Source organism: Solanum dulcamara, chromosome 7 (assembly GCF_947179165.1).
Source record: "Solanum dulcamara chromosome 7, daSolDulc1.2, whole genome shotgun sequence".
NCBI lineage: Eukaryota > Viridiplantae > Streptophyta > Magnoliopsida > Solanales > Solanaceae > Solanum > Solanum dulcamara.
Genome location: NC_077243.1, coordinates 30,923,760 through 30,934,124, shown reverse-complemented (window position 1 = coordinate 30,934,124; position 10,365 = coordinate 30,923,760). Strand labels below are relative to the sequence as shown.

At 36.4% G+C, this 10,365-nt stretch overlaps 1 long non-coding RNA gene across 1 annotated transcript; it reads right to left on the bottom strand.

Moving 5' to 3' along the window:
- Positions 1-288: 288 nt before the first annotated feature.
- Positions 289-6,565, bottom strand: LOC129896916 (uncharacterized). The gene is made up of 2 exons (XR_008768076.1): positions 3,604-6,565; positions 289-742 (listed from the first exon to the last, which is right to left on the bottom strand). It is a non-coding gene; the product is annotated as an uncharacterized LOC129896916 (long non-coding RNA).
- Positions 6,566-10,365: the final 3,800 nt, after the last annotated feature.

Here is a 10,365-nt window from a genome sequence, read left to right as displayed (position 1 = left end):
GACACACCACAAATTTTACAATAATCAAGTGTGCTATCTTCCTTCCATTATAACATGCAATCATTAGTACAAGCATCAATTTTGTTGTAAGAAAGTCCAAGATCTCGAATTATCTTCTTTGCCTCATAAAATGAATTTGGCAAATTGGCTCTATCAGGCAATAACTCCTCTTTTAATATTTTCAATAGCATGGTAAATGACTCATTACTCCAACAACCCATACTTTTGATGTGAAGAAATTTAATCAAAGACGAAAGTTTTGAAGCCTTTGAGCTTTGGTATAGTGGCTACTCAAAATCCTTCAGTAGACTGTAAAAAAAAAATTGCTTCAACATTTGGTTCCTCCTCAAATAAATCATCATAATTAGTATGGCTAGCTCCTCCATCAACATTTGGATGTAAATCTCTCAACAGCTCTTGTACTTCAATTTCACTCTCACAATCTTCTATTTTTTTCATCATGTTCATCTTCAGAGTCAAATACTGGCTCACCTAAATGTTCGCCATGATGTTACTAGAAAGTATAATTTTGAATTATTACATATACTTTCAAATGTGTCTCATTCGTCTCACGAGTTTCTGGTGTTGTATTACGACATTTGTAACATGGACATCTAATTTTAAATTCTTCTTCTGATCCCCGAAAAGCATAATTCAAGAACTTTGTAACCCCGTCTAAGTAGGTTTTGTCGACCCGATTATCAAGAGCAAGTTGCATCCATTGCTTACTAGATGCCATAACCTTGAAAAATAAACAAAAAATATAAATGATAAGAAAAAATTTATGACAAACAATCATCTAAAAAGTAGCTTGTGGCTGAAGTGTGTGAGTAATTGTATCTCACAATTATGTTTTGAAGTTTTAAAGATTGAAGTCAAAACATAATCATTCTTTAGACACATAATACACTACAAACTTGAATATACTTAAAAACGGCCAGTAGTCTTAGAGAAAGAAGAGTAATTAATCTGACACGTATCTGATACAAGCAACAAACATTTAGGAGCAGTTCATAAGCCTTTTTTCATATACAATCTCCTCAGAGACATTCAAAGAAACACAAAGAGAAAAAATTCTAGATGACATATTTAAAATAGTAAATATGAGTTAAACACATATGCAGTATGCTCATATGTGTTCGAACTAGAGAAGGAAAAATAAAAACAAAATAGCCAATCATATCCAACAGTAATCAGGATATTTGTCTGTCTATGGAAGAATAACATACTTCACAAATTAGTCTATGGGCATGAGATTTTTCTGAATAGCTCGGACTATTTGAAGTAGGTGTACTTATTAGTCGATTTAATCTGATTTTATATGTTATCGATAACAAAAAAGACCTCAAACTGTTTCAACTATCATAAAAAATGATTTTAACCTGATTCTTGTCAAACAGACATTAATACATAACTTGAAAAAAAAACTGTCTCACAAAAGAAATGCAAGTGAAAAACACTAAATTAAATTAAATCACAGTCTTACTCTCAGAAAAGACATCTAACTATGAATGTGTTCTGTCTGCTAAGAATCAATGAAGAAATTACACATCCGGCACTGTCATGTATTTCAATCTACTTAAATAGCAATATAATTTAGTTAAGAATTTTCTCTGTATTTAATTGAGCACTCCTAAGTTACCAAATTTAGGAACTGCTTCAAATCTAGATGGAAAACCGCATAATGTTGGAACAAACAGGGGAGATGCTCATGCGTTCAAAGTTGACACACTCCTAAAGCTTTTAGATGTAAAGGGAGCATATGGGAAAACAACCTTTTTGCATTTTGTGGTTCAGGATATTATAAAAGGTTAAGGTGCTCGTCTTTCCAGAAGAAATCAGAATGAACAGTCTACCACTAGTGATGATGGTAAGTGCCAGAAACTTGGCCTCTAAGTTGTTTCCAACGTTACTTCAGAGCTTATAAATGTTAAAAATGTTGCTGCCATGAATTCAGAAGTGCTCCACAATGATGTTTTAAAGTTTTCAAAGGGAATGAAAACATTGCTGAGATTTCTGGATACATTGAAGCTGTTGGATCGGAAGAAAGAAGTACTAAAAAATTCTCCGAGTCCATGAACAGGTTTATGGAAGTAGCAGAAGAGAAGATTACAAGGCTCTAATCTCAAGAAGCGTTAGCCATGTCGCTGGTGAAGGAAATAACCGAGTATTTCCATAGAGATTCAGCTAGAGAAGAGGCTCACCCTTTCAAAACTTCGTGGTGGTCAAAGACTTTATAATGATTCTTGATCGTGTTTTCAAGGAAGTTGGAATGATAGATGAGAGGACAATAGTTAACTCCGCACATAAATTTCCAGTTCCAGTTAATCCACATCTACAACCTGTCACTAGTAGATACACAGCTAAACGAGAGCATAATTCCTCTGATGAGGAGTATTTATCTCCTTAGTAGTATTGGTTGGTCATAACAGGAAACCCCTAGTTTTTGTTTTTGTCCAAAGCCAATGTAATCTATTGTAAAGGTATTTTAGGAGTTTGCATGAAACTTTGCACTAATTTTCTGGTATGTGTAACTCTAAGTTGTATTTCTATAGATCATTGTATAAGTTATTGAAAATTCTTTATCCTTTTGATATGCATAGAGCAAGATCTATTATCACATCCAAAATAATAGGAGGGTTCAAACCAACATTGATGGACAAAATAACAGCATACAGGGTTTGGAAGGGTAGAGTGTATGCATACTTTATCTCTATCTTGTGAGATAGAGAGACTCTTTCTGATAGACTCCTGGCCTAGGCTGAAGTATTCTTTGTACTATTCTACCTATACAACAACAACAACAAACCCAGTATAATCCCATAATGTGGGGTCTGGGAAGGGTAGAGTGTACGCAAACCTAACCCCCACCTTGAAAGGTAGGGACTATTGTACCTATATGAAATATAAAATTAAAAGTTTTCGAATGTTTGGAACATTTTATGATCAGCTTTGAGTGATAGATTTTTTTTCAACTTTGTGTTTTATAATGACTGAAAGATTAGACTATACTGTTCAAGCAGCAAATCTGAAAAGTATTCAATTGACCACTCCTAATTTACCAAATTCAGCACTGTGATATCTACTCCAATTTGCACAAATCTCGGCTAATTCATTGTCAAAAACAGATCTTAAAAAGTGCCTTCAACTTTGTAGCATATAGAAAACAATCACTTGTGCTACTACAAGTCGATCTTTAAAGAATTTCGGTGTTGTATAGTCAACAACTAATCAAACAAGAATCAAATAATCATTCATATAGGGGCCTTGCTGTTCATTAAAGAAGGAAACCATGAAGCATACAAAAACAAAGGAAGGATGTCCTCTTATTTTATTTTTTTTTAAGAAAGCTTTTTTTTATGTGTAATGTGATTCTTCAGACACACAATATACTACAAACTTGAATACACTTAAGAAAACCAAAATATCAATTGAAATCACAATCCAATAATATTTTCACTAACTGTACAAATAAATAAATAACTAATACAGATTCTGAATAGAGAATAGGAAGAAGAAGAGCAACACGAATAAAACCAGCAACAAAGCAAATTTAGTACAATTTAGAGAAGTAACAGAGCAACTAGATGGAAGAGAGCATACCTGGAATTGAAGTTTGAGCTAGATAGAAAATAGAGATTAGGGTAGAGCTGTGATAACCCAAGAAAGAAGACACCTATACGTTGAGGAAAGATGTCTCCAAGTTTGCGACAGGAGGAAACCTTAATCCAACCTTCAAGAATTTGCAAAGCTGTGATGGCAACGTACAGAGGTGGGCAAAGTTTGTGACCATTGAGTTTTGAGAGAAAACAGGGAGTTTTGTCCAATATTTCAGAAAAATAATTCTTTTCCCACCTAAGTTTTAGTGAAAGAATTTTGAGAGAAAACAGAGAGTTTTCTCCAATTTTTCAGAAAAATAATTCTTTACCCGCCTAAGTTTTAGTGAAAGAATTTTGAGAGAAGAGAGAGTTTATCCAATTTTTCAGAAAAATAATTCTTTTCCCACCTAAGTTTCAGTGAAAGAAAAGTTTATGTTTTATTACAATTTTAATAAATTTTGGCGGCAGTCCCTCTTGCTAAATGCTCTCAATTACAATTTGGGACCGGCTACTACTTTTCTTAAGGACCAAAATTTTTTATCTTCCTAATAAAACACAACATTAAGGATCGGAATATCATCTCGTCCCAATATATATACTTTTAGAGAGAGATTACTAACTCGTCCCTAAATATTGGTCATAAATAAGGCTTTTTTTCTTGTAGTGTCTAAAGACAGTCAGAACTCACACTTAAAACATTTAGCATACAACTGCTTCTCTTTAAGCTACCCCAACACAATCCTAAGGTGATTCTCATGCTTCTCTTTACTCTTAAAATACACTAAGATATTATCAACGAACACAATAATGAACGAATTTAGATATGGTTTGAAAATATCATTCATCAAGCTCAAAAAGTTACAGGAGCATTAGTAAGTCCGAAAGTCATAACCAAAAACACATAATGCTCATACCTAGTTCAAAAAGTTATCTTAGGAATATTTTTTAGTCTGAATCTTAAGTTGATGACATTTAGACCTCAAGTCAATTTTAGTAAAGACTAACGCATCTGCAACTATTCAAACAAGTCATTAATGTAGCCAAGAGGATACTTATTTCGAATAGTGACCTTGTTCAACTGATGTAAGTCAATACACATATGACCTTGTTCAACTAATGTAAGTCAATACACATATGAACTTTTTCAATTGATGGTGGTCAATACACATAAACATACTCCTATATTTGGAGCACCCCAAGGAGATGCACTCAGACAAATAAACCCCTTACTAAACAAATCTTATAACTGAACTTTCAGTTCCCTCAACTTAGAGGGTATCATCCAATATGGCAGAATAAAAATGAGATGATTCCCCAGCTCTAAGTCAATAATAAAATCAACATCACGGTCTGGTGGCATATCACGTAGGTCAACAAGAAACACCTCTAAAAAATAATACACCACTAGAACTGACCCAATAGAAAGGACCTCTTTCCTAGTTTCTCAGAGATGAGCCAAAAATGCTAAACATCCACTTTCTAGTAACTTCTTCGCACGAATATAGGATAATATTTTCTTAGGAAAATATTTGTGGAAAGATATACTCTGAGGTTTTAGATTTATTTATATGAAGTATGAAGGAAAGGGACCGTTTGGTCCTTGAAGAGTTCTTTCAAAACAAGGGATTGATTAAATTATCTTACTAAAACAATTCATGGTACATATGCTTAGTCAGAAGGAATAATCCAATGAAGTTCATGAATTTACCTAGATCAGATTATGGACTTATGAATAAAGGATTTTTCTCCTTCCACTACAATCTAGACATGCAGACATAGAAATAGAGACAGATTTCATGTGCTAGTCTAAGATAGCATGATACAAAGATAACCAACTCAACCCCAAAATAATATCAAAATCGATCATATCTAGGATCACTAAATCTACCCACGTCTAATATTCCATAAAAGTCACATAACAGGAATGGTGGACTATATCAACTATCACAGAATCCCCTCCACCAGAGTAGACATGTATAGAAACATCAATAGACTCACAAATCATATCTAGACCAACAGAACAAATTGGAGGATACATAAGAAAAGGTGGAACCGAAATCAAATAAGAATGTATCCATCTAGTCACAAATAAGAAGGATACATGTAATCACTGCATTGAATTTCTCCACCTCAAGTCTATGTGAAAAAAATAGAAATGAGCCCTTCCCCCTGTTTAGGAATTGCCTTTACAAGGCTGAGTACTGCATCCACCTATCTGACCGTCACCTCTGTTAGATTGAGTGCCACCCCTACTAGGCTTGGATCCACCTCGCCCAAGCTGAGAATGATCCCTCCTAAATGGACTCCCTCATCTACCAGTTGGAACAATTCCTTGTGAAGTCTGCTGTTGTGAAATTATAAGTATAGTATGCATAAATTTGGGATACTTGCACTATGTATTTTATATATCTCAGGTAACGGCGAGTCCCAATTTCACAATTGGTTTTTATGAAATTTCAGCCTGCTATTTATGAATATACCATGTCTGACCACACTCATAGCAGATTTGGTCCAAAGTCGTCCTCTATATTGAAGTAAAAGAGATAGAATATCATCTCTGCCCTGATGGTTGTTGACTGGTCCCAGATGAATCCCAAGATGATACATGCATTGCTGACTGAACAGGACGTTCAGAATACCCCTCAGAAATTGGTGCCAACAGAAATGGTCTCTTAGAAAAGGACCTATTGAAATCACCATCCTTCTTGTCCTTCTTCTCGCGTAAAAATCCAGTTTTACATTCTTAGCATTCTCAACAAATCCTAAAATGACTTACCAAAATTTATCACCTGTAGAGTCGCAAGCTAGAGCCCATATTCAGACCCTTAAAATAGGGTTTCAGATCAAGAGAAGCCATTAACGTATCTCTTGGAATTCTGAAATGATAAAGGCCGTTATAGCGGCCTTGCTCCATTGTAGAGGCCCCGCTATAGTAGATAAATTCCCGCTATAGTGGTCTCACTATAGCAGGGTATAGTTCGCTATAGCAGGAGGCTGCACCTAGTAACCTCCTAGTTCGGCCAAGGGATGGATTTTTCTGTAAATTTGATTTTTCTTACCTTGGAGTAACTGGTAAAGTTGCTGCCATGTGACCAGGAGGTCACGGGTTCAAGCTTTGGAAATAGCCTCTGGCAGAAATGCAAGGCAAGGCTGCGTACAATAGACCCTTGTAGTCAGGCCCTTCCCCGGACCCCGCGCATAGCGGGAGCTTTAGTGCACCGGGCTGCCCTTTTTATTCATACATCTTCAGGTTCTATGATCTAATGGCTGCCAATCAAGAAAAAAATTACCCTTATGATAGGTTTCTCAACAATGCTAATTAGGAGAGATATTGTGATTATCATAGAACAAAATTCTATTTTGAGAGGGCTTTTCATGTGAGGGGTGTAGCGTAGAAGACTAGTGTTTTATACAATCGGCTCTAGGAGTTCATCTCAGGTCCATTAGTAGAATCTCCTTCTCCTGCACATTCTGGCTGGGTAAGAGAGTTCTATGCAATACTCTCTATCATTCTTTGGGATGTTCCCAACCCTACCATTTACATCCAGGGAGTGGATTTTCCTATGATGCACAGAATATCAATGAGGTTCTAAGAGTGCCTAACGTTTCAAATGATGCTTACGAGGCCAAACTCTAGGGAATTGACATGAGATGGTTGAGGGACATTTTTTATAATAGAGGATTCAGGGACCAGGTCTACTGGCCCAACTGAGGGCATCACGAGTGCATACTTCACAGGGGATGTCAAGAGGTATCTTGCATAGGTAGGACAAAGAATCCATCCATCAGGAAACCTCACTGATGTGACTTATCCTCGACTTTAGTGGTGGCTTGCTCCATGAGGGCATCCAGCTCAATGTGGGGGCACATATTATTTCAAAGTGAAAGGACTTCTATCAGGGAAACAAAAAGGCTTCATTCCTTCCTGGCCTGATGTCTTCACTTTATAGGCTAGTAGTGGTGCTGACACAAATATGGAAATAGAGATGGACGTCCCCTTCAACCTTCTTTGGGTGGAGTTGGTTTCCTCAAAGGGGAAGAAAAAGAGGAAGGTGGGAAAAATGGAAAGCAGCCGAGCTATTAAGGAATTTGATGATGATGATAATGATGATGATGATGATGATGATGATGATGATGATAATGATGATGATGATGATGATGATGATGGTGGTGATGGTGATGGTGATGCTCCTACCGCTTCTTCCCAACCTCGGCCCCAATCTCTAGAAGCCGCTCAGAGGAGGACTTGGCTGTAATTAGGAGATATATGGAGTCCTCCCCTGCCAGAACCTCAATCTTACCTCCCTCTACCCAGGAATATGCAGCACTTCGTAGGAAGCTTGATGTCAAGAAGAAAAAGGGATTCTCCCAGGACCGCTTGCTCATGCAGTTGTGGAAGACCATCAAGGGCATGTTCAGTTGTGTTTCCCTTGAGTGGGAGCTTTCCCAACTAGAGCCAGAGTACATGTAGGAGTTCCTATTTTTTAGCGATGCCGAGGTAGAGGACCTCACCCCCTGATGGTGATGAGGAATCTAGCCAAGATCTCTCCCCCCCTCCCTCTTTTGTATTAGAAAATTTTATATTGATTTGGGTTTGTCCTATTTGGACATGTAATAGACAATGATTTCCCTTTCTATATTTTTCGTTTAGATGCTAATTTCTGAGTATTTACTTGTAATGCATGCTAGACTTGTGTTTTAAATTATTTATATCATTTTCATGGTAGTTCCCAGCTATATAAATGATTTAATGCATCTCGAAAAGAAAAGGCAAAATAAGGAAAATAGGACAGGATTTTTGTCCCGCCCTGCTGCTATAGCGGTCTGCACACCGCTATAGCGACACCGCTATAGGGGGAAATTCCTATTGTAGTGGGATCATCATAACTGGCCAGTCCTACTACGGCGGTCCTAATGATGTCAACCCAGAAATTGAAATTTTCTACCATTGTCACTCATTCCTCATTCCCTATTACTAAAAATAACCCTTGAAATCGCTCCATGGTCTCAATTATTACCTCATGACCAACCCCAACAATGAATAATCAAAACTTAGCATCATATTCCCGCTATTATACAAGAATAGTCCCTTTTTCCCTATGGTTTCCAACCAATTTTGTTTGTCCCAAAGCGGGAGTTTCCCCACAGTCACAATTCATTATTTTCCCTTAACATCTTTACCAATGGTAAATTCATGCCAAATTTAACACAAAATCTCCAATTAATCACATAGAACCTTATCATTAACCCATCACACATAACCAAGTTAGAACCCTTTTTTTACTACCATTTCACAAGAATCTTAGCAAGTACACTTCACACAATTTTAGTCATTCAGGAAATGCAACGCACATAGTTACAACAGCCAGCTTCATTACTAAATCAGACCACATTCACTACCTTCTATTCGCTTCATGGGTGATTGTTAGCTCATCATCCATGCATTTACATATCCTCTAAGGCCCGATATCAATTGAAAACTTCCTGATTTTAATGTTTATTGTTGTGTCAATTTATCTGGAGACAACGATATTCAATTTACTTTTTCAAGATACCAATTGAATTTGAGAGATATCTATTAGACTCAACCCATACAAGCAAGTAATAGAATGCACGAAAGGAGTGAAATGAGTGGAATAGTTTCCTAAATTGATTCATAGCTTCTAAAAGATTAGCTGTGGATGTCAATACACCAATCTGTGGGACTATTCGACATTTTCTCTTGTAATAAGAGACTATTAACCTAGGCTCTGATACCAAATTGTCACAACTCAACTATCAAGCCGTGTAGTCACCTACTCTATAAAGGTAGGAGAACCCTTATCACCCGATTTTAAATAGATACTGCAGAAGAAAATTAAAATATGATATAACACTTTAAATAAAACATAATACTTCGCAACCTTAACACTTAATATAAATCTTTGAAGAATACAATAAACACTCTTCCTACAAACTAGTCTAAACAGGTAAAAGAGCCTCTAAATATGAAATAACATGAAAAATAGACATATCTTCCACCATAGGCAGTAGGAGTAGAAATTGTCGGAGATCACCATCATCTTTACCTAAAATACATCACTAATCCTGCAATCAGATTATACCAAATGGTATAGCAAGAGTAGTATCAGTGCAACCAACACGTACTGGTAGGCATCATCGGTCGATCCAAATCCACCACATAATATCATGTAAATAATCACTAGAAAATGTCATATGAAAGTTACTCAATCCCAATCCATGTCACCATACTCCTACTATCTCGGATATACTAATATAAACTTATGCACTTATCCTTAGCCTTCATACCTTCTTCCGCTGTCCATTCCACCATTAGGAGTCATTCACCCTCTTATTCTAAATAACTTAACTCCCTTAACAACCTAAGGCTTCCCAAGCCTACCCATCTGACCAAATACTAGAATCACCTTACTGATTTTAATCTCCAATTTAAAATATAAAACCATCCCCGTTAATTGATTTGTCGCCTTTACTTAATATTTTTTGCCCATTGTCCTACACTTAGATCTTAGTTAATTTGGTGAACCACATGCAAATCTCTTACTTAACCACCTTAACTAAACAAGAAGTTCTAAATAATGAACATAAGCAACTCTCAATCGAAAACCTGGCTAAGCTACCACATGGAATATGCCCAGAATCACAACAATAACCCATAATTTGTTTCAAACACCTTTTTAAAGTAACTTGGACCACCCAATGATCCCTAATGTAAGACCCAGGAATTTGGAAAATTGAAAAACGA